The sequence below is a fragment of the Canis aureus genome, chromosome 9, assembly GCF_053574225.1.
Source record: "Canis aureus isolate CA01 chromosome 9, VMU_Caureus_v.1.0, whole genome shotgun sequence".
In the NCBI taxonomy this organism is placed as follows: Eukaryota; Metazoa; Chordata; class Mammalia; order Carnivora; family Canidae; genus Canis; species Canis aureus.
In genome coordinates this window covers 21488060-21513598 of record NC_135619.1, presented here as the reverse complement: position 1 = coordinate 21513598, position 25539 = coordinate 21488060, and positions in this window count along the sequence as shown.

Here is a 25539-nt window from a genome sequence, read left to right as displayed (position 1 = left end):
TTTTAATAATTTTCATAGAAGTTTTAACATGCCTTGTGAACTTATTAAATTCTAAAATCATTCAAAGTTACATATTTACCCTCTCTTGAGCAATTTACTTCCTATTACCACCTTCCTGACGTACATACTGTTATTTTTGTGTATCTGAGTTGTTGTAGCTTGTGTTAACCCACAGGAAAAAAAATATATTATTGCTTCTTGGAATCAATATTTGTGTAGATGTATAGCTATATTTGACACTCTTTGCTCATCATATCCTCGTGTATCTTAGGCCTTCTAGTTAGAATCACTTTTACTTTGACTAAGTAATATCCTTTAGAACTTTATTTAGTGAGGTTCTCTTGGTAGCAAACTTAGTTCTACTGTTGTGTTTGGAAAAATGGGACTGACTACTCCGCTCTCAGTTGACAATTATTTTTTTCTTAAATCATTTCAGTTGATTGTTGCTTGCTATCCATTGACACTGTTGAGAAATCAGCTATTTGCTATTGCCATTCTTTGGAGGCTGAACTCTCTTCACTCTCATGCTGCTTCTGTTATTCCTCTTTGCCTTTGATATTCTGCGGTTTCATTTTGATATATGTCTAGGTGAGTATCTATTTAAATTCTTCCAGTTTGGAATTCAATGGACTTCCTAGGTGGCAATGGCTTTGTTGGGAGACAATGTCTCTGTCACATTTCTGTACATTTTGTGAAGAGATATTGGGCAGCTTTGTTCTAGATTCTCTTTTTAAGGATATCTGCATAGATAACAGCCTTGGAATACAGGGAGTATTTTCCCTCAGATAAAGGACAATTTTATCTCCTGACCAGGATTATAAAAACAATGTCTCCATCCAGGTAAACTTTGGGGAGTTTTGCTAATATCACCCCTTAAAATGCTTGCAAGTAGTGTTAAACACCAAACCCTTTAAAGCTTTTAACAGACTTTCATTAGTTCTGCAGAGTTCTCAACCATTATTTATTTGTACGTTCCTCTCATCACACTCTCTTTCTTCTCATCTTCTGGTACGCCAACTAAATATTCTTAGTATTTTTTAGTCTATTATCCTTCTTTCTTGACATTTCTCTCATGGGTTTTATCTTTTTCCCTGGCATATTCCAATTAATGTCTTCAGATATATCTTCTAGTTAATTAAAACTATAATCTCCTGTATTAGAGCAATAGAAACAATAAAAAGTTATTTTCTCACAGTTCAGGGAACTAGAACTACAAGATCAAGGCCATCAAGGTTGGTTTCTGGAGAGATTTCTCTCCTTGGCTTATAGCCTGTTACTTTCTCACTGTGTCTTTCTTTACATGGCCTTTTGCATACAAGCAGCCTTGTGCACATGTCTCTTCTTTTGTCTAAAGGACACCAGTCCTATCGGATTAGGGCTCCACCTTAGAACTTTAATTAAAGGCCTATCTCTAAATATAGTCACATTGGGTGTTAGAACATCAACATATGCATTGACTAGGGACATGGGGAGAGAGGACATAATTCAGTCCATAACATCTACTAAGGGCCATTTTTTATTTCAAGGAATAGAAAGCATTTTATTTTCAGGAAAGATGGAAAAGAAACTTTTACATATATAGTAGATACTATTGGCTGCACAAGAGATTAGGAGAGGAGGGAGAGGAGGAGGGAAACTTTTACTTTCATCTTATGCATTTCATGTTATATTACCAAATGGCTTTAATTTTTTCCATATGGTAGACAGACTCAAAGATGACTGCTCATAATGCCTGCATACTTTTACTTATGCTCTTGTATATAATTCCCTGCTCTCATGTAGTGCCCCCCCCCCTTTGGTGTGGATGAAGTGTGTGATTTGTTTCTAACCAATGAAATAGGGCAAAGATGATGAAATGTTACTTCCACAATTACATTATGTTATAACAGATTTTATCTGTCTTGCAGGCTCACCCTGGAATTTCTCTTGACTGGCTTGATAAAATAAGGGAATATGTTGGGAAGCCCATGGACAAGTAATTAAGGACAGCCCTTAGACAACAGCCAGCAAGAAGCCAGTGCTTTCAGTCTCATAACTACAAGGAAAAGATTTTTACAACCACCTGAATGAACTTGAAAGTAAATTCAGGGATCCCTGGGTGGCGCAGCGGTTTGGCGCCTGCCTTTGGCCCAGGGCGCGATCCTGGAGACCCCGGATCGAATCCCACGTCGGGCTCCCGGTGCATGGAGCCTGCTTCTCCCTCTGCCTGTGTCTCTGCCTCTCTCTCTCTCTCTCACTGTGTGCCTATCATAAATAAATAAAAAATTTTATAAAAAAAAAAAAAAAAAAAAAAAAAGAAAGTAAATTCATTTCCTGTGGAGTTTCCAGACCAGACCCTAGTCCTGGCCAACACTGTGATTGCAGTCTTACAGAATCCATAACCAGACTTTGACCCACAGAAACTGTGAGATAATAAATGTGTGTTGCTTTACTTGTTTGTAATAATTAGTTTTACAGCATGGAAAACTAATACATGTCATATGCATATATAACTTTAAAGTACAATACACATTTGACAAAAAGTTACACCTTCATGTTTTGACAGGATAAATATCCACAGTATGGCAATTTAAGGGTTTTTAATTTTAATGAAATGTTTTTCATTTCTGGCATTTGTACTTTATTGTTTCAAAATATGCTTAATCATTTTATAATCTGTTTTCTTTGTTCATATTTTTATTACTCCTTTCATCTCTTTATGAAGTACTTGTTTTAAATATAGTGTCTGATAAGTCCAATATTTCACGTTATTGTGTTTCTGAAACTTCTCTGCATTGCTTCTGCTGAATCTTGTTCATGACACTTTATTTCCTTATGGGTTTTCTGATTTCCCATAAGGCTGACATTTTCTGGAACGTTAAGTATTTGAATCATTTGAGGTTTGTCTGGAAATGGGTTTCTCCAGGGAGGCTCAGCCTTTGCTTCTCCCAGGCAACTGGGGCCACTATCAGCTCAGTCACATCAAACTAAACTTAAAACTTGGTTTTTAAGACAATCAGGTGATGATATTTCATTTTATTTCTGGGTTGTGGTTATTGTTCCCCTTCCATTTTTTATCAAGTTTTGAAGCCAGCCTGACCACCTAAATTTTTGAAGCTTTTAAAAATGTTTTCTCTGTCTCAACTCACCTTTATTCCCCAATTTATTGCAGTCAATGTCTTTTTTCCCCAAAATTCTTCTGCAACTACACTCAAGGAATACCAGTAAATTCCATACTCTAAGCTACTAGCATCTTTTTTTTTGCATCTTTTTAATATCATTATTTTATTGTGTTTAATTCTATAAATCATTTTTCCATGCTTTCTGTACTGTAATTTTTCTTGCTTTTCTTACCAACGCTCTCCCTATCTCCACCCAATGTCCTTCACATTCCTCACTCCTTTCCTGACTGATAAAATTCTTTCAATGCCCAATGTTTGTCCCAACTCTCTCCTTAATTTTTCATGTTTTCTCTCAAATTCCCCTTTTATTTCTTGACTTCAAATACTAACTACAATTTGATGTTACCCAAAATGTTAATCCCCGTAATCCTGATATACCCACAGCTACAGATCAATAATCATAATATCCCAGTGCATCTTAAATATTCATAAGATTTCTATCTAGCAGTTAGTGACTGAACAAAATCACTTTTTCAAAATCTATCTCCTCTCCCTATTTTCAGTAATAATAACAACACTGACTGATACTTATGTCAAACATATGATCTGCCAGATTTTGCTCTCAGTGCTTTATAGACATTAAGCTAATTAATTCTAAAAAGAACACTATAACATAGGGCTTATCATTATTTCTTCTTGACAAATAATGGAACTGAGACAGAAAGAAGTTAAAATATTTGCCTAAGGTCATATACCCATTTAGCGGTTGATCTAGCACCCAGTACAGCTCCAGGGTTCATTCTTGATTGATATTCCCATAAACAGCTAGGTAATAGAGTAGGACACCATATCCTTCTTTCCAGACTTACATATACACACATGAATTTTATGTCTAAATAGTTTTATTATCCAAACTGTCACATATCGTAATAATCAATAGAAATGAATTTTGTTATAAATCCTAAGTCCTTAATTCTTACTGCTAAACTAATTAATGTGCTAGAGGTAATTAAATCAGCATAAATATCATAGCTGAATTTCATGAAAAAGATCAGAAAATGTTATGCCCATTAATAACTTCTGTAGCTATTCAAGCAAATATAATGCAATAAGGATAATTAAATCTTGTGCTTCAGGGAACAAGTAGGTTTGCTTAAGGAACAGAAAGGAAAATATGCCTTTATTCTCTACCCTAGGGAAAATAGTGGAAAAACTGATGAGGTATATTAATGGGGTAGTAGAAAGGGTAACATCTGCTGTTCTCTGAAATATCAGAGCTGTGGCTGAGATAGAATTAACTGATTCATATCTGATATTGAATTACAGTAACTTTTATTTACACGTGGTAGAAATAGGCTTGTTTTAATTTCATTTTAGTTTTAATTTACTAACTACAGTACAAAAAAAAATGCATGCTGTCTTATAAGTTACCAAACATTACATTACCTGGCAGGAAATACTTCTGATGATTTTTAAGTTCTAATTTTCAAAACTGGCTTCAGTGGTGTTGAGTTCTTGGAGCAAAAGTTACCTTTTCTTTCCACAGTTCCTACACTGGCCTATATCTGAATTATCTGTGGACTACTGCAGACAGCAGAAAGAAACATGTAGGTATTAGCCCTTGAGTCCAAAGTACGAAACCAGTTATAGAGCAAAAATCCTTAATTACGAGCCATAGAAAGCCATGCTATTTTTAATTCTTTAAGATTTAAGATGCTCTAATATTGGCAGCAATCACCTGAAAGACTGTATAGAAGATACAAATTTAATGCTTGAAAAACATGATAATTTCCAATTTTAAATATATACCTGTTTGCAAATTTTGCCAATCATCCTACCTTTAGTGGCTTCATATACTAATAGCAGTAAGTTTTAATAGATTGAAGAACTCTAATTCCAGTCCTAAATCTCAGATCGTGAGTGTATTTTTAATACTTTCCTAAAATTTAATTTTATTTCTATCTGCCCTCGTTTGTTTTTTTTTTTTTTTTTTTTCATGCTTAGGCCTCTGGGCTGTGCCAATTTGCATATTTGAAGTAATGCACCAAATAATGTTTGAAAGTCTAATCTTATTAAGTGCCTTTAAATCCAACACTTCCTCTGACTATTTAGACCTTATTAATTAACCCATATGTTATCGAAACCTCATGCTGGCTGCCTACTTGGTTGTCTCTGGGGGTCAAATGGAAAAACCAACTAGCTCCCCTAAATATACACAGTATTGATACCAGGAAATTTATGTGAAGTTATATCTCCAAGGTAGCTCACTTTTCCACTAACACAAAACTCCATGCATTATAGAATTTACTGGTTTGACTAATTGCTTAAGAGTTGACAGTTGATGAGCTAAGGATTTTTCATCTCATTTTCTCACCACTGAGTAAAACTTTGTCACAAGTGAATTTAAAAAGAAAGTGAAATGATTTATATGTTCCAAATGCTGCAATTGTACTAATAGTAACTGAAATACTTCATTGGGTGGTAACAGGCCTAAGGAAAGAGGAAGGATAATAACTGTTAACTGTAATAACATATCGAAATGTGGACAGCATTACTTTTAATAAATAAAGATACAAATAAATACCTGTGGCTTTATATAAAGAACAGGGGGAAATGCCAAAAGTGTAGATATATTTTTGGAACCATATAGAATATATTTTTAAAATGTATGTCTGTTACTTGTCCTATCAAATATATATAGGACATAATTAGTGATGACGTTAAGCAATAAACTATTATTTGCATGGTTCAAGTTTCAGAAGATACTCTACCTCTCAGCATTAAATAGGAGGAGCTCAAGATGGGAAATAATGTTAATAGTTACCTCAGGCTGAAAAGTAGAAGTGGCCAGCTAGTTATTCCAGAGGAAAGGATTTCTTATCCTAGAAAAAAGGATTAGAGATGAGATCTTCTGAGCATAACAGTGAAAACATATGGCCACTCTCCCTAAGGGACTAATTCTTGTAGATTCTTGTACCCTGTACCTCCAAATAAGCATTTATGGAATATTAGCCTTTACCATCCAATGAAAGTTGCCTTACATGATGCTGCAAGACAGAATTTGGAACTATCTCAGTTGTCCACCCACCCATTCTTAGTACACAGAAATTCATGGCATGGACAGAAGTACTTGACAGTAGGCATTCCCAAATCACATCATTTCCAAAACTCTGAATATGGTTCTCGGAGCGAGGTAGTCCAGTGCAAGGTCTTTGTGTTCATCATAATGGCTTAATATATATTAACCCACTAAAATTCATTTTCCTTCTTTTAGTAACAGTTGTAACTGAATTTTATTCATGCGCTTGTGAAAGCTAATAATACTGCTCCTTATTATGTACAATTAAGATTTGTGACATAGACTTGCCCCTTACCCAACCTTGAGTGTGTTGTGGCTGTTTGCAGGTGTGATAAAAATACAGAATAGGCCCCCTTTAAAACTTGTGATGTTTCTGAAAGAAATGGTACAATGTTGGCTAACTGAAATTGTCATGATAATTACAATAGAGTGGTTAATAGGACATTACAAATGCTATTACAGCATTTTGTTGTACAAAAAATGGTTGAATGGTTATTTCCAAAAATTAAAAATAGAAAACTAAAATGAATATTATAAAACTAACTGCTGTATCTGTTTAGCAAATGAAAATTATTAACAAATGGATATTTCCAAGAAACATTTCAAAGGGGAAAATCTGACCTAAAATCATTTTATTAAATACACCATAGCAATTAATAATGTGCTCTTTTCTTAGCAACTAACACTATGCTCTTCTTATAATTAGTAATACAAAAGTTTGGTAACTAGAATTTATAGTTGAAATTAGTGGATATCACTGGTACAGCCAGCTGTGTAAGTAGGCCACTATGTCATTAATAATGGACATTCTAACAGCCTAAATTTCTGTGTAAATGGTGGAATTATATGTAAAAACAGAATTATAGTTGGAACATTTCATCTTCTTTCAAAGGTTTTGTGTGTCATCATAACTATTTATTTCATCAAAGAAAATGCAGTTTTTTAATATGTCAAAAATAGGTATAAATAAAACTGGTGCTGTAGTTGAGAACCACATAGACCATAATGTACTGAGTCATTACAGTGTGCTAAATCTGTATTGGAGATTTGCATTTAATATATTGTGTACTCATTACAACAAGATTAGGTCCATATCATTACTACCTTTTTAAATATGAAGTGTAACCAAGATTTAGTAAATATTCAAAATCTTGGTTTAGCTACTCAGTATACTCTTAAATATTTTTTAAAAATTTATTTATTTATTTGAGAGAGAGAGAGAGAGAGAATGAGCAGGAGGGGCAGAGGGCAGGGAGAAAGAATTCTCAGCTGACTCTGCACTGAACATGGAACCCCACACGAGTCTTGACCCCCAGACCCTGAGATCACAACCAGAGTGGAAACCAAGAGTCTGTTGCCCAACCAACTGTGCCACCCAGGTGCCCCAGGTATTTAGTATACTCCTAACCACCAGGCTATGATATGATTTTTTAGCTATACAGTTAGGAGTTATGATCATGTCTTCCTGTGAGCATCTGATTCTTTTTCCTTTCCTCATCATAGAACTTGAAAGAATTTCACTCAATTATGATATCAAGCACAAGGTTCAGGATCTCATGATCTGGATGAGATCTAGATCCAGTACCTCTTGATCTGAAAACCCATGAACTAAAAAATCAAATCATCTGCTAGAAAATGATAGAAGAGAGACATGATGACTACCACAAGTTCTCCCATGTAAAAGGGGAGTGATGACAGGTACTTAGCAGTTACCGGTCCATAGACATTCTGAAATCCCATTTGGCATTATCTGGAGTAGAAAATATTCCTTGACCTAAGTTCTGGGAGTAGGTCCATAGACCACTGTCCTTAGCTCTGCCTGCTGGGAGCTCATTCTTTTGTTATCACCTTCTTTGGCCAATTGTAAAGAGAGGATAGAAAAATATGTCCTTTTTGCCAACCTGTTAACTTCCTGTAGAAATTAGGAGATCAAGAAGTATCTAACATCACAAGAACTCTCAGTCTCTTCTAGTTTAGGATGGTGGTGCTTTTTGCTAACATAACTGTATTTTACAAGGTTATGAGTTTCCTACACACTTTTCAGGTCCACTGCCAAAATCTAGGTCCATAATTCTTTCCTCAAGCCTCTCTCTCTAGATTCATTTATGTGTATTTTGGATGTATTACCCTTCAGTAAAAATACTAGTTTATTCATCCTAGCATCACTTTTCTCCTACTGAACGGCATGTTAGTTATTTTAGAGACATGATCTACCAGGCATGTTGATTATTTAAGGAGTTTAAACAAAACGTTTGGTGACAAAACCCTTCACTGCTTCTTTATCTTGAGGTGATTTTTAATGGTAACCTTTGATTAGGGCTTTTCCTTGAGGCTCTATCTTAATGGATACTGTTTAATTTTGATGAAAAATAAATTTATTTAACAAACTGCAATTCTGTACTGTCTCTACTACTTCTAAATACTGCTTGAAAACTGGCTGTTTCATTATTTTCTTTTAGTACTACTATATGTTTATCAGTTACATAATCTTCCTTTCTGTTGTAAGCAATAATTTTAGTAAATGTTTCAATACTATAGACCATAGGTCACAATTTTTTTTAGTAGTGCATAGTTTCCTTACTGTTTTTCTGGCCATTTATAGAAGTTTTCTTGCTGTCCATAGCCTTGATCAAAATCATACATCAGGTTGGTGTTGCAATAGCATCTCACTTCCCAGTACCAACGTCTGTAATGGTTAGCCATTACTATAGTAAAAATGCATACTAGATCACCCTAAAACTCAGTGGCTCAAAATAAAAAAAAAAAAAGCATTTATTCTTATTCATATGTCTGCAAGTCATTGAGGGATGTCTTTGCTGATACTAGTAAGACTTAATTCAGTTTGGTTCCAAACTGCATGTTTAGTTTAGTATGTTCTACAAATCTCTCATTCTGAGACCAGTGGAGTTCCTTAGGCCATTTGTTCTCACAGTTGCCAAGTGTAAGATAGCAGCTCAACCACATAAGCACTTTTCAGTCTTCTGCTTGAGTCATGTATGCTAACATCCTATCACCAAAACCAATTACATGGACAAGCTCAAAATCAACAGGTAGAGAAGTACACCTTGAATTAAGATTTGAAAGTTACATGACAAAGATACAGACACATAGACAAAGAATTGTGGTCCAAAGTTTGGTCTGCTACAGCAGGTCTGTAGTTTCCTTATTCTAGCTATTGCATTTCTGGTAAAGGAGAGTAAGGCTTGCATTGCTTATTTGGTCAGCAATTTTATAATGTTTACCCATGGTGACACTTGCAGTAGGGTCTTGATTCTTTTGACGTACTTGAACTGTTGATAAATCAGTCTAGAAAAATGTATACAGAGAATTCATATCATAGGCTTTCAGACCTTTCCACTACATTCTAAAAATCACTGGGAAAGGGGCAGCCCTGGTGGCCCAGCTGTTTGGTGCCGCCTTCAGCCCAGGGTGTGATCCTGGAGACCCGGGATTGAGTCCCATGTCAGGCTCCCTGCATAGAGCCTGCTTCTCCCTCTGCCTGGGTCTCTGCCTCTCTCTCTCTCTCTTTCTCTCTCTCTCTCTCTGTCATTAATAAATAAATAAAATATTTTTTAAAAAATCACTGGGAAAATTCCAGTGTAGTGTCAGGCAAGCTGCCTTGGAGTCTGGAGGTACATGATCACTTACCAATGGACAGGGGAAAGTAGCAATGAGTGGCACTAGAGTAACAGAGCAATAGTAATGGTAATAGAATAACTTGGAAACTTCACACAATTTGTTGAATCTTTAGACACATACCTGTATGTATTGCAAACACAAGTAGGATTGGGCAGGGTGTTAAGCAGATAGCCACAATTAAATTCATGTTTTACACATGGCCTAGAGTGATTAAAAACTTAGTTATCTTCTTTGGAAAATCTAAGAAGCTCTTCTAGTTATGTAGTCATTTTGAGTAGACACTTTGAAGGAGTATCAAGTTCCCTAAAGGACTATACCATATGCCAAATTGGTGACCTGATACACCCATGTTATGAATACAAATTATTTGGACTAGTAAATGCATCATTCAGTCATGCAAGAACTGAATTTAGAGGCTTTGATCCATTTCAAATAAGAAATGTCTTGGATTTTTTTTAAATTTCCATATTCCTGTAGGGAAAAAAAAAAATCCCAATAAAACCTCAAACAGTGATTAAGGTTCTCAGCAGTAGTATGAACTGAAGAGCTGTGGGAGAAAAAAATCATTCCACTGTGTCTCTCACAGTACCAACCTCTGCTGCCTTAGGTAATAAAGAGAGGTCTGAGAAGACAGTTTAGGTGCTACTCAGAGACTTTGGCTCCTGAGACAGGCACCATGGATTGAGCCCCTTTTCTGTTCAGACTGCTTGTTGGGATGTGAGCAAATCTCCTAAATCACTAAATCTTGATTTTCTTATTTTAAGATGGTCATCATAATAGTACCTGTTGTATAGGGTGGTTCAGAAGATTAAATGATTTTATACATACAATGACATTACTCCAGTACCTGGTAAAAAGCAATATACATAGATATACATAGATATAGATTTATGCATACATATAGATATGTATAAATATATAGAGATACATGCACACACATATGTGGTACCACTTTCTTCTTCTTTCTTTCTTCTTCATTATTTCCTTTTCTTTTTCCTACCCATTCCAGTCCTCATCTTCTCTTCTGTATTTCTCCTCCGCTCTGATAAACATTAGATAGAATATTTACATGATACGCACATAACATTGAACCTTAGAGGAAAAACAGTTTAAAAACAATACCCATCTGGAGTACCTGGATAACTCAGTCGGTTAAGCATCTGACTTCAGCTCAGGTCATGATCTCAGCTCCTGAGATCAGACCCACCTCAGGTTCCCTGTTCAGCAGGAGTCTGCTTCTCCATCTCCCTCTGCCCCTTCGTCTGCCCCTCCCCGTGATTGTGCTGTCTCTCTCTCTCTCTCTCTCTCTCTCCCTCAAATAAATAAAATCTTTAAAAAATACCCATATGAGACTTAAATACAAATACCTAGAAATTTAAATATAAAGATGGCCAAGTCTTACTATCTGTACAACGGTCTATTTACTTTAGGCCTATAAGTGGCATTAAAGTCAGACATTAAAAAACAGTTAACATTGTGCAACATCTTGCTGTTAATTTTTCAGCAAAGAATTGATACTCATTTATACTTTCATCTATTTAAAACACAGACTGCAAAAAAAAATGTATAACTTTGATATCTTGTCTTTGATTTATTGTCCACTGTTATTCAAATTGCTTTATCACTTAAGCAACTGGAGACAAATATTAGAAAAATGCTACATTATGTGTCCAATCCCAAAAGCACAAGTTATAGCCAGTCTATTTCAAGTGTTTTTCTTACTAAAGTATGAGTGAAATAAATAGATATATTTTGTTGACATTCAGTTTCATACAATGTAGATTTGAGGTATTTTGAGGAAAGGAGAATATTGTATGGTGCTTTCTATTCATATATTTTTTAAAGCTTTTATTTATTTATTCATGAGAGACAGAGAGAGAGGAACAGACACAGGCAGAGGGAGAAGCAGGCTCCATGCAGGGAGCCAGACGTGGGACTCGATCCCGGGTCTCCAGGATCACACCCTGGGCTGAAGGAAGTGCTAAACTGCTGAGCCACCTGGGCTGCCCAGCTTTCTATTCATATTGATAGATTTGAAACTGTAGAGTTTACCTATAAGGGAGATCATGGTATAGTGCTTTAAGCAACTCAGAGCTTTATCTTCCCATATTACAAAAAAAATCAGAAAGTAGGTAGGTACCGACATTTTTATCAACTGGTCATGGCTGTCAGGGCCTAAGATAGAGATTCTCTTGGCTCTATTTCATAATATACATGAAGATAATGCAGAGAGAGCTGAAGCTCCAATTCTCACATTAGTATTTAAAGCAAAAGGAGGAAGGAGGGGCAAATGAACAACAAAAAAGATCCTATACTAACTTTCAGAGTCCTGTCCTAAAAGCTCTACTCAATGACTTCTGCTTATATGTCATTTGGTAGAACTGAGTCAGGGACTGTATCTGTGCACAAGAATAGTTAAGAAATGTAAATTTGGAGAAGTTCTTGATATTACAACAAATTGAAGTTTGATAGTAAAGAGTAAATAAGGTTACCTATTAGGTATACAATAAACATACCTAATAAGTTCATTCTTATGTTCCCCTGCTGTTCATTCTTTGGCTCCCCAACACGTACACAACATTCATACACATGTCTTCCCATGCATAAGGCATACTTTCCACTTTCTCAAAGGAGACATCTAGAAAGCCCTATCCTTCTAGCAGTCAGGTCAAAATATAAGATCTCCAGGTGATGCCTAATCCTTCTCATCAGATCTAGATATGATCCCTCATGGTTTGATGATGTATAAACTAAATTACAAGCTATCTGCTTATGATTTATTTGAACAATGATCCAGAAGAACAAGAAAAAAAATTAAACTACTCTTAAGAATGAAGAATAGCAGGAAATGCACAGCCCTAACTGATCTCAAACAATGGTAAAAGCCTACTAGGGAGAAGACCAAGGATTCTCTGCCTCATCAGTGGAGAAATTTCCTTGATTAGACAATCTGTCAATCCCTTGTTCAATGTACTAGAAATGTCTGCTTCAATATTGTACTCAAAGCTACAACTGGAAATGGTATTGAGGAGGATGGCCTTGATAGGGGTTGAGCAGTTTCAAAAGCCTATCTATCACCTGTTGGTGTTAGTACAGAGACCCAAAACATACTCCAGATCTTAAAATCACTGATACTTTGGTCTCAATAGACAAGCTTGTATCTGACTAACACTCCCAATGAATATAAATCTAAAACGTGGATTAAAAACATCAAGCTTCAGAATTTGACTGACAAAGATTAGACAAGGAAGGGAAGGACATTGAGATGTAGTTCAAACTCCCTCCAGGGTATCTGCAAATTTCCTTTTCTGTAAGAAGACAAGTGTACAGGTGGCCAGGTGCTTATGGGAGTTTCACAGCATTGTAAAGGCAAAGACTAGAGTTCAGGAATGCTAAAGTGGAAGGAATATAAGGGACTATAATCCTAGAGAAGAGAGAATCATAGATATGAATCTGGAATTCTCCATTCAATTTCTCCTCAAAGTGTTTGCCAAGTCCTAAGCCTCTAATGCAATGAACAAAATGCTGAAAAAATAAACAAAACAAGCAGACAGTAGCTCTTGGAACCTAAAAATTTGTGCAGAGATTTTGACAATGACATGGTGCTAGGGTGACAGAAGTCAGAGTTCATGGCTCAAAAGGAAGAAGGACTTTGTTAAAAACTCTAGCGTTCCTGTTGAGACCCAGAGGACCTGTGCCCTGGATGTAAATGTTATTCCAGAAGTAAGCACAAAAGAGAAACAGATCAGTCCTAAAGACACCTGAGATCCACTTTTAACAGGATCAAGGTAATCTCCATGTCATCTCTCCAGCCAGAAGAAAATCAAATCCTTTCAAATACAATGAAAATGTAAGCATTATTCAAGGCCTCAGTGATTTCCACATGCAATATCAGGAATTCTACAAAAAATACCAGGCATGCCAATAAAACTTTGCATGAACATTACATGAGTCTGAAATTAGTCTATGTATTAAATCTTAACTTTCAGCTATTTGATTCTGCAGTCACAGATTTATTTGCAGAGTCTCTTGAACCTTCTTCAATTTATGCTTCATCAGTTTTATAAATGTCCTAACCAATATACATATACTTTGGTACCAATTTCAAGCATGGAAGTTCTTTTTTATCTATTGCATCACACAATTTTCTGCATTTCCCATGTTTTTATGTTTTTAATCCTCTTCTTCAATCACACTCTTTTCTAACATAGCCCTATGAATTAGTTACTATTGTTATTGCCACCTTATATATGCAGAATCTGAGAATCAGAGGTTAAGTAAAGAGTAATATTACAAAACTGTGATTCAAGCCAGGGTAGCCTTGTTCCAAAATCCATGAACCTAATGTTTAGTCTATGTTACCTCATACAAAAGAAAGTAATCGGACTCTCATATAAAACAGAGACAAAAGGGAAATCTTTCAAAGTGTTAGCAGTATATGTGGGATTTTGTGTGTGTGTGTGTGTGTGTGTAAAATTATGAATGCTTAATATTCACTCTCATTTACATTTTTAGTATTTCCCAAAATTTGTATGAGCATTGCTTTTATAGCTGAATATATTCATAAGACAAAAGAACTGAGGCTCAAGAATGATGTATAATTCTTCTGTCCTACTAATAATAGCTATAAATAACTGTTTTCTAGTTACAATGACTATAAATGTCAATGGTTACTTTAGGACAAAGAGAGTTCTATTGTGGTTCATTCATCAATTGCAAATATAATATTTTAAATATCCTACAACTCTGATTAAATACGAATTGATTTTTTGAAAGTTTGTAAGTATATATTATTGCTATCTAACCAGCAAGAAATAGTACTCTTTGAGGTTTATTAGCCATTTCAAGATACCACATTATCATAAATTTTACTGGAATTAGCAATTTTCTTACTGCCCCTTAATGGCCTGAGTGAATACTTCTAGTGCATAAACAGTGTATTTCTATCACTATGTTAGAATTGAATTAAATATCAGAGGTAGAATACTTCCTCCAATTTTAACAGGTTTTAACTGCAACATGTTTAATCATTTAATATACAATGGCAATAGTACTGAAATAAACATTTGGTAAGGCAAACAATACTTGGTAACTTAAACCACAGCAAAACTAAAAGTAAATTTTTTTTAAATGCACTTTATTTACAAAAAAAAAAAAAAAGAAAATAAAAAAAAGAAAAGCAAAATCTCTCAGCTTGCACAGAAAAAGAGATTGTCTGAGCATGAAATCACACAATGGTATGAGCAGTAATTGGTATCACAAAAGAAAAGTCATTGGAGAAAAAAGACCACACATAGATCACTAAAGCAGTTGCTACGTGTGTAGCTGTGCTTTTTCTGAATGGTTCCTACCATAACTCAGTCATACTGATGAGGCACAATATAATCAAACACTTGTAAGTCATTCTGATAATGGTAGAAAATGAAAGCTTTTGTCCAAAGGACTCCTGAAGAACAGCCCTAGCAATGAAAAGCAAACAAACAAAAAACAAAAACAAAACAAGCCCCCTATAACCGCCCAAACCTAGCAATGAGGGGTATTTTTTTGTTTTCGTTTTTGTTTTTATTAAGTAGGCTCTATACCCAATGCAGGGCTTGAATTCAGGACCCCAAGATCGATCAAGACTTGCATGCCTTTCAGACTGAGCCAGCCACACACCCAGCAACCACTGGTTTTCAGACAGATTTTTTCATAAGTATTACAAATACAAGCCCAGCCAATCTGTACATATACTGAAATTTGTAATTATCAAACCGATCAAAACAAACCAAAATAATAGAAATAAGTTGCTGTGTGGAGTATATAACTGACATAATTTTTTTGATAATAAATTTATTTTTTATTGGTGTTCAATTTGCCAACTTACAGAATAACACCCAATGCTCATCCCTCAAGTGCCCCCCTCAGTGCCCATCACCCATTCACCCCCACCCCCGCCCTCCTCCCCTTCCACCACCCCTAGTTAGTTTCCCAGAGTTAGGAGTCTTCATGTTCTGTCTCCTTTTCTGATATTTCCTACGCATTTCTTCTCCCTTCCTTTATATTCCCTTTCACTATCATTTATATTCCCCAAATGAATGAGAACATATAATGTTTGTCCTTCTCCGACTGACTTACTTCACTCAGCATAATACCCTCCAGTTCCATCCACGTTGAAGCAAATAGTGGGTATTTGTCGTTTCTAATGGCTGAGTAATATTCCATTGTATACATAAACCACATCTTCTTTATCCATTCATCTTTTGATGGACACCGAGGCTCCTTCCACAGTTTGGCTGTTGTGGACATTGCTGCTAGAAACATCGGGGTGCAGGTGTCCCGGCGTTTCATTGCATCTGTATCTTTGGGGTAAATCCCTAAAAGTGCAATTGCTGGGTCGTAGGGCAGGTCTATTTTTAACTCTTTGAGGAACCTCCACACAGTTTTCCAGAGTGGCTGCACCAGATCACATTCCCACCAACCGGGTAAGAGGGTTCCCTTTTCTCGTGGTATCTCATTGTGGTTTTGATTTGTATTTCCCTGATGGCAAGTGATGCAGAGCATTTTCTAACTGACGTAATTTTTATTTATTTATTTTTAATGTAATTTTTCTAGCTTTCACAGATCTAATTACAGTATCAGGTCTAAAGAGGTAAAGGTGTCCTCTGGACACTGAAAAAGGTTCACAACTCACTACTTTCAAAGCACTCCACTAATTACACTTCCATAAGCTTTTCAAAATGATGTTTGGGTATATTTTGGTACATTTTACCGAACATCATACAGGAAGAGTGTGTTTTAAAATGATCAGAACATTCAATAGTATAATTAGAGTTTGGGCATATTATTTACAAGGGTAATGAAGTATTTATAATTTCTCTTTCAAAGAGAAAAGTTAAGGTTACAGACATAGAGTAAAACATATATTATTTCTCCGACTTACTACTGCATTCTATATATGTGGCTATTAAGTATCTAATGATATCTATATTAAATATGTGTATTTTATTTTTACAGTGAAGCTGAGTCTCGAGAGTCATTATCTTTTGAGTTAGCAGTCATTATCTCTGGGCTGATTAATGCATGATTTTTATTTTCTTTATTGAGTTTACTCTATTTAAACATTTTCCAAAATGGACATGTATAATTAGAAAAACATTGGAAATAATGCTGTAATAAAAATATTCATTTGTCTAGCAACTACAGATTTTTAAGATTAGATTTTGTAAATATAGATTTGCATGTAGATGCTTCTTTTTTTCCTAATTTTATTAATATATAATTGACATATAATATTGTGTAAGTTTAAGGTGTACCACTTGATGATTTGATACATGTATATATTGTAAAATTATAACCAAAATGAGATTAATTAACACAACCATCACCTCACATAATTACCATCTTTTTTGTTATTGTGGGGAAATCATTTAAGATGTATTCTCTTAGCAACTTTCAAGTACTCGATCACCATGCTGTACCTAAGATCTTCAGAATTTATTCATATTATAACTGGAATTTTATACTCTTTGACCAAGATCACATTATCTCCATTCCCCAGACACTGACAACCAACATACTACTGTCCTTTTCTATGAATTCAGCTATTTTAGATTCAGCAGATAAGTGAGGTCTTACAGTATTTGTCTTTCTCTGACTACTTATTTCACTTAGCATAATGTCCTCAACATCCATTTATACTGTTTTAAGTGGCAGGATTTCCTTCTTTTTATGGATGAATTACATTCCACTGTAGATGGATATACACAGACACACACAGACACACACATTTTTATTATTTACTTATCCATTGATAAAGCTATGTTCACTATTGTGAGTAATTTGCAGTAAAGAGAGTGCAAATATTTCTTTGAGAGAATCATTTTGTTTCCTTTGGATATATACATAGAAGCAAGGTTGCTAGATTATATGGTAGCATTATTTTTGACTTTTTGGGGAACCTCCCTACCATTTCCCATTCTGTATATAGCAATTTACATTCCCAATAACCATGATGTATGAGGGTTTCCTTTTCCCCACATTCTTGTCAATGCTTATCTCTTTTCTTTTTGATAATAGACATTTTTCCTTTAATTTTATTTTCACATAATCAAAAGTGAAACACACTGTACAAATGGTTTTTCACAGCAGATTATATATGTGCCCATTCAGACTTACTCTCAAAGTGCTGCTAACATAAGTACTGCCTAAGATAATGGCTGTTAATCATGTAGTTAATGTATTGCTTTAAATGCAATAGCATGCAGTCCTCAGCATGGAAGGTCCAAATCCCCTTTGTTCTCAAATTAAGTTAAATGGCATTAGGTCCATACTTACAAACTTGAAATGTAGAAATCCCCAGCAATTCTAATATACATCTAAGATGAGCTACCGGGATTCTTGGCCTCAGTTTTATTTTAATTAATTAATTAATTAATTAATTGGTCTCAGTTTTAGAAAGAGAGGTCCAAATAGCATCAGGCTAACTGCTATGAACTTGAATTGTTTTCATTCTCTAACACCAGGAGCTAATAATAGGAGATAGGTGGTATCACACTGTGGTTTTGACTTGCAATTCTTTAATGATTAGAAATGTTGAGTATCTCTTCATGTACCTGTTGGCCATTTCTGTTTTCTTTGGAAAAATATCTGTTCACATTCTTTGCCCATTTTTTTTACCAGGTTGTTTTTTTGCTACTGGGTTGTATGAGTTCCCTATACAGTTAATAATTCCTTGTCAGATGTGTGGTTTGTAAATATTTTCTCTAATTTCTTTAGATTTCCTTTTCATTTTATTGATTCCTTTGCTGTGCAGAAGCCTTTTAGTTTAATGTAATCCCATTTGCTTGTTTTTGCTTTTATTACCTGTGCTTTTCTTGTTTTATCCTAAAAATCATTGTCAAGACCAAGATCAAGATTTCTGTTTTCTTCTATGAGTTTTAAGGTTTCAGGTCTTGAATTTAAGTCCTTAATCCAGTCAGAGTTAATTTTTGAGTGGTTCACAATAGTGGTCTAGTTTCTTTTTCTTTTTCTTTTTTTTTTTTTTTTGGCATATAAATATTTGTTTAGCCAAAACCATTTATTGAAGAGACTATCCTTTTCCCAATGAGTATTGGCCCCATTTTCAAAATGATTTGATTATATATGGCTGGGGGTGGGGGGGTATTTCTGAGCTCTTGATTCTGTTCCCTTGAGCTGTATGTTTCTATTTTTATGCCAGTATCATACTGTTTTATTATCATAGCTTTGAAATACAGTTTGAAATTAGGAAGTATGATTCTGCAAGGCTTGTTCTTATGATTGCTTTGGTTATCCAGGGTCTTTAATGTTTCCACATGAATTTTAGTTATGTTCTTCTTTTTCTGTGAAAAATGCCACTGGAATTTTGAAGGGGATTGCATTGAATCTGCAGGGCGTCTGCATTTTGACTGCAGGAGCTAGCCATGATGTGTTCTCAGTGGTGGGCATCAGTGATGGAAGTCAGGGCCACTGATGAGCAAATCCACTGCAGCAGGGGCTAGCTGCTCACACATGCAGTGGTACAGACTTCTGACAGGAGTCAGGATATCTTTGGAACCTGAGCAGCTATCAGAGCCGGGGTTTCAATCTGGACTCATGTGACATCAGGGGCTAGCCATGGGTACATGCATGGTAGGAAGGCAGGTGATGAGAGTCGGGGCTGATGGTGTGCAGGTACCCAGATGCTGGGGCTAGCTGCAGGCCTTTTCAATACTCCAGGCCAGTAATAGGAGTTAGAGACAGATCCAGATCCACAAGCAGCTCTGGCCTTTGCTGTGGTGTGTACTTGTGCAGCTGCAGGGGCTAACTATGGGCACATACATAGCAGGATGCCAGTGACAAGAAATGTGTCTCAGAGCATGCAGGTGCATAGGTGCAAGGGCCAGCTGTGGGCTTACATAGTGTGCAGGCCAGTGCCATGTGTCAGGGCTGGTTCCAAGCCTGAGCAGCTATGGGGATCTTGGCTGTCAGCATGCACTCATGTGGCTGTAGGGACTCACTGTGGGCATATGCTGCAATGGAGGCTGGTGACAGAAGCTGGCAGCATGCAGGTACAGTTGTAGGAGCTATCTGTAGGGGTATGTAGTATAGTGTAGGCCAGCAGCAGCAGCTACGGTCAAATAAGGCCCACAGACATATAACTGCTTCTTAAATATGGACACACCTTTCTTCTTCATGTAAAGCCAAATTGGCATGAAATTTGCTAAAAATAATATTTTACAAAGATTTCATGAGGAAGAAAAATGCAATATCACAGCAGTCAGTACTAACCACAGAATGGCACTACAAAGGGACAATGCGGTTATACAGAAGTGAAAAAAAAACATGTAAAACTAGAATAAATGGATTTTTAAAGAAAAAATAGACCATATTTTCTAAATTTTACTCTGCCTAATGGCATTATATTACTTTTGGCTTTCTCCTTAGGACAGAAGGTACTATGCTGAAATAGGCTGGATATCCAGAAAAGTTTTTACACAGGTAAAGCCATCTGGTTGTTAATTTGCCTTGAAATTTCTGTGAGGTGCTGAGGGCAAAGCAGCAGATGTCATCAATGAACTGTCTACAGACAATAATCAAATCATCTAGTCTTGCCTTAGCATATGAAACAAAGGAAAAGAATGGCATAAACACAGGGAGAGGAATTTAAATGTCCTCACAATTTTAATCCAGAAGCAAAAGATTATTTGATTGAGCTTCAGATTTACATTTATTTCTGCAAGATTCATTAAAATTGGGAAATGTCTCCTGAATGGGAATGAATGAACTACATTGATTTCTTTTGGGATACAGAATCTTACATGTATTCATATCCACAGCGGTCCACCAAATGAGGACATTATTATTAATAATGTCATATATTAATAATGACAAATAATGGAATATTTTCTTTTAAAGCTCTGGTTCTTAACTGAAGATAATTTGCCCGCCAGGAGATATTTGTCAGGGAACACTCATGAAAAATGGAGACATATTAGGGCTGCCTGGGAGGCTCAGTTAGTTAAGTGTCCAACTCTTGGTTTCAGCTCATGTCATGATCTCAGGGTCATGAAATTTAGCCCTGCATTGAGCCCCATGCTCAGTGAGCAGTCTGCTAGAGATTCTTTCTCTCCCTCCCTAAAATAAAAAATATATATATATTTTTTAAAATGGAGACATTTTTGGTTGTCACAACTGGGGAGTGCTACTGGCATCTAGTAGATAGAGAATAAGGATGCTCCTAAACATCCTACAATACACAGGACATCCTCCTATAATTAAGAATTTTCTGGTCCAAAATTTCAGTGCCAAGATTGAAGAATCCTATTTTAACAAAAATATTGCATTTTAAGTATTTTTAAATCTCATGTAACTATAACACAAACAAAAATTTTTGATTTATAAGAATTACATTAAGATTATTTTAAAGATTAATCTTTTGTATATTTTCTTCTATAGAAACTGGTGGGTTAAAAAAATGGGGATAAATTATTTGTTACACAGTGATACTTTAGATACTTATAAGTCATTGTGATATATTTTTGCACTTAAAAAAAATTATTTATTTATTTATTCATGAGAGATGCAGAGAGAGAGAGAGAGAGAGAGAGAGAGAGGCAGAGACACAGGCAGAGGGCAAAGCAGGCTCCATGCAGGGAGCCCAATGTGGGACTCAATCCCGGGACTCCAGGATCACACTCTGGGCCAAAGTCAGGCACTAAACTGCTGAGCCACCCAGGAAACCCCCTATTTTTGCACTTTCATTGTTTGAATGCCTTTTAAAATATTTTACCAACAAATTCATATATGTATATATATACACATATGTAAGTACGATTTAGTAGTAAAGAGAAACCTTGGCCCTTAAGAGGAATTGGACCCTCAGAATGTCTAAAAGGGGCAAAGATTTTTTTTAGGCCATATAAAATGCACAGAGATGAAAATGTACAAGCAGTGAAGATAAGACATCTGTACTTCTTAGAGAAAGTTAGAAGAAAGTTAACAATATGGAGAATTCTGGGACAGAGGATTTAGGCTTTGGGTTATCAGATTTCAATCTATCACTTACCTATCTATATCAGATCATAAATACTCAGTGAAAACTTTTAAATAATGGTAATAATGTCGTTTTGTCTTCTGCATGATTAATTTCTATGAATAATATCTGGAATCATAGAGTCTGAAGGATTGATTTTAGAGCTGGCTGCTTCCATTCTTCTACTACTTTTGCTTCACTGACTTCTAACTATACTTGTCTGATTGCTATCAGTCCTCTTAATTATTTGCTAAGAATCAAAGAATATCTTGAAGAATTACTTATTTTTTCCTTACAAAGATAGCTTCCTTGTGACGAGAAACTATGTTTAGAAGTGCTATACATAGACCCATAGAGAGCATGTATTTAGTACTATGAGATATCAGGCATTTGAAATATTGCCATGAAATATTTTGCCAATCTATAAATTTTCAGAAGGTTTTCAAAAATGAAATACCACCTTCTTATAAACCTGCTTGAATTAATTATACACATGCTAATAAACACCCTATGAGCCATTTGTCATTTATTATACATGATGCTAAGACAGGAATATTTTGTACTATTCACACTTGATTAAAATAATTTTTCAATTAAAAATGTATTGTCCTGAAACAATAGGAAGCTTTTGTGGCATCAATTTTGAAAAATGTGGTTAAGAACATTTATCACAGGAGGGTAGTTTCTGGACACAGTCTGGATCAAGCAAGAGCAAATGCAAGGTTTTGCTTTTGGTAACTGGGGGATAAAGGGCAGCTGAATCCCCGTATTGTAGTCTCTTGCATATCCCTTTTGTTACTTTGCACTTTATGTTTGTCAGTGTTTTTAACATTAGATGACCTAGATATTTTCAAGAACTATTTATCAAAGAGTGAAGTTGTTTGGAATCTAAAGATTTCAGCACATTGTCATATTGGAAAAGAACATAGAATTTTAATTCAAATGTAGAATGTTATGGTAGAAATGTTTCTAGCTTAAATGTATGTGCATCTTTGCTTGTGATTTAATAAACCACTCAAAAGGTGCTCCGGTTTTGTGTTGCTTTCGCTGTCAACCAGGAAATCAAGTGGTAGAACTGAGCATGTTTAAACCTGCGAACTCAGATACTTGGGGAGTTAAAAGGAAGCTTGCCTAGCTACACTCAAGTCTCCCCTAGACTAAGCAGCCTTCCTTTCCCAACTGCGGGGACTCACAGCCGTTCATCCCACCTGCTCAGTCCCTCTGCTTCCAAAGGGCGCACTGATATCTGAGAGATCCCAGCTCCTCTCTAATGCTCACATGTTATCAAATACATCAAAGGAATTAATGCATGTAACCGAAGGAGTGCGGATAACAGATACCGAGACAAAGTGTGGATTAGGAAAGAGAGACTCAAAGACACCGGAGCTAAGTAAGGTGAATATTTTGGTAAGGAGATCAGAGTGAGATGATTTGAGTTTAAGCCTTCAGGACACTTGGAAAGGGAAGGCAAGAAAATTTATGGCTCATGGTGTGAGCTATAAATTAACCTTAAGTGGACTTGGGGAGATGAAAGTACATATTTTACTTCTAGATTGTGTATAGTGTTTCACTGAATTCAATACTACAGTAAGATTAAAACATAGGAATTGTAGAATTAATTCAAGTACATTTATATCTACTTAATTATTAAAATTCCAAAAAGTAGATAGTCAGGTCCTTGCATTCAAATTGCCATTTTAGCCAGAAGTCTATTGCTTCTATATTTCTAAAGTAACAAAGAAAAGCTGTATCTACCAAATTTATTAGAAAAAAATATTTGGAGCTCTAAATCATCTAAATAGCTGCCTGAATATCCCATTTTTCTGCATATGTAGGAATATCCTATTTTTTTCTGCTGATAAATAAAGTACATGGCTCTTATTTACTGTTAAAATCCAAATAAATATAATGCCATGATATAAAATTCCCAGGAAATATGGATGGTTGTGGGAAAAATATGTTATTGATTTCATTTTTTTCATTTCTGAATTTAAAATGCAATATTTCTTTGTTTGTTCTCTAGGCTCAACTTGCATTGACTATCAATCTAAGAGGTTGTTATTAACTGGGTTTCAGTTTCATGAAAAAGAGTTGTCCCCAAGAATCTGTAACATGATGTACAAAACATATGGCTTACAACAAATATGTTCCCAAGGACACCCACATTCCTATGCTGAATCATAATGCTAATGTTTTTTGAGCAACAATCAGAATTTCTAAGTATATGGTTTCAATCTGCTTTTTTTATCAAGTTAAGGGCTGCTATCTGCAAAATAAAAATAAGTGTTGATAACAAAGATCAACTGGAAATTGCTATGGATTGGATTGTGCCCCCTCAAAATTAATATGTTGAAGCCTAATATGACTGTATATGTAGATATGGCCTTCTGACAATAATTAAAGTTAAAGGAGGTCATAAGAGTAGAACCCTGATCCACTAGGATTAGTGCTCTCATAAGATTCTCTCTTTACACACACACACACACACACACACACACACACACACACACACAAATGAGAAAAGGCCATGTGAGAACACAGAGAGAAGGCCAAGAAGTCTACAAGCAAGGAAGAAAGCTCTCACCAGAAACCAAATGGGCCAGAAGTTCAATCTTGGACTTCCCAGCACTCAGAACTGTAAGTCAATAAATTGCTGTTTTTTAAGCTACCAGTCTATGGTATTTTCTTATAGCATCCTAAGCAGACTAATACAAATCTTGGTACCAAGAAGCTGGGCAATAGAGTGGGGGGGTGCTCTTGTAACAAACACCTAAAAATGTAAGATCAGCTTTGGATTTGGCTGGTGAACAGAGGGTAAAAGAGTTTTGTTTAAGATTTTATTTATTTATTTGAGAAAGAGAGAGCATAAGAGAAAGAGCACAAGTGGGGGCAGAGGGAGAGGGAGAAGCAGGTTCTGCACTGAGCAGGGAGCCCAACGCCAGGACACTGGGATCATAAGCCAAAGGCAGATGCTTCTGGCTGAGCCACCCAAGTGCCCCAAGGTAAAAGAGTTTGAAGTAAATGTTAGAAATGTGAATGTTAACAGAAATTCTGATGAGATTACAGAAAGAAAAAGGAGAGCTGGAGAGAAAGCTTCCATCTTCTTAGAGATTACATAATGATGAACAGAACATTAGTAAAAATATGGGCATTAAGGGCCATTCTAGTGAGATCTCAGATGGAAATGACAAACATCTTATTGGAAATTGAAGAAAAAGTGAGCCTTGTTATAAAGTGGCAAAGAACACGGCTGAATTATGTTGTAGTGTTCAGTGGAAGGGAGAACTTCTAAATGATGAAACTGTATATTTAGCTGGGGAGATTTCTAAGCAAAAGTGTTGAAGGAGAAGCCTGGTTCCTTCTGGTGGCCAACAGTAAAATGTAAGACAGAAATGAATTAAAGAAAAATTGTTAGCAAAAAGGAAACTTGGAAATTTGAAAAATTATCAGCATATCCATATGGTAGGAAGTGAGAAAGCTTATTCTGAAGAGAACACCAAGTTTATAGCTGAAAAAAATATTTAATAAAGAGATTGTGAGTCAGACTTAAGGACTAATTGCCCATCTTAGCAGAAGCCAGGAATAGAGATGGAATTATATCAGCAGATGCACTGACATTTTGAACTAAATGGGGTGGGGGGGAGAGACTCAAGGACAGAAGAGTGACTTCTTAGATCCTACAGGCATAGACCTTAGATTTATTTATT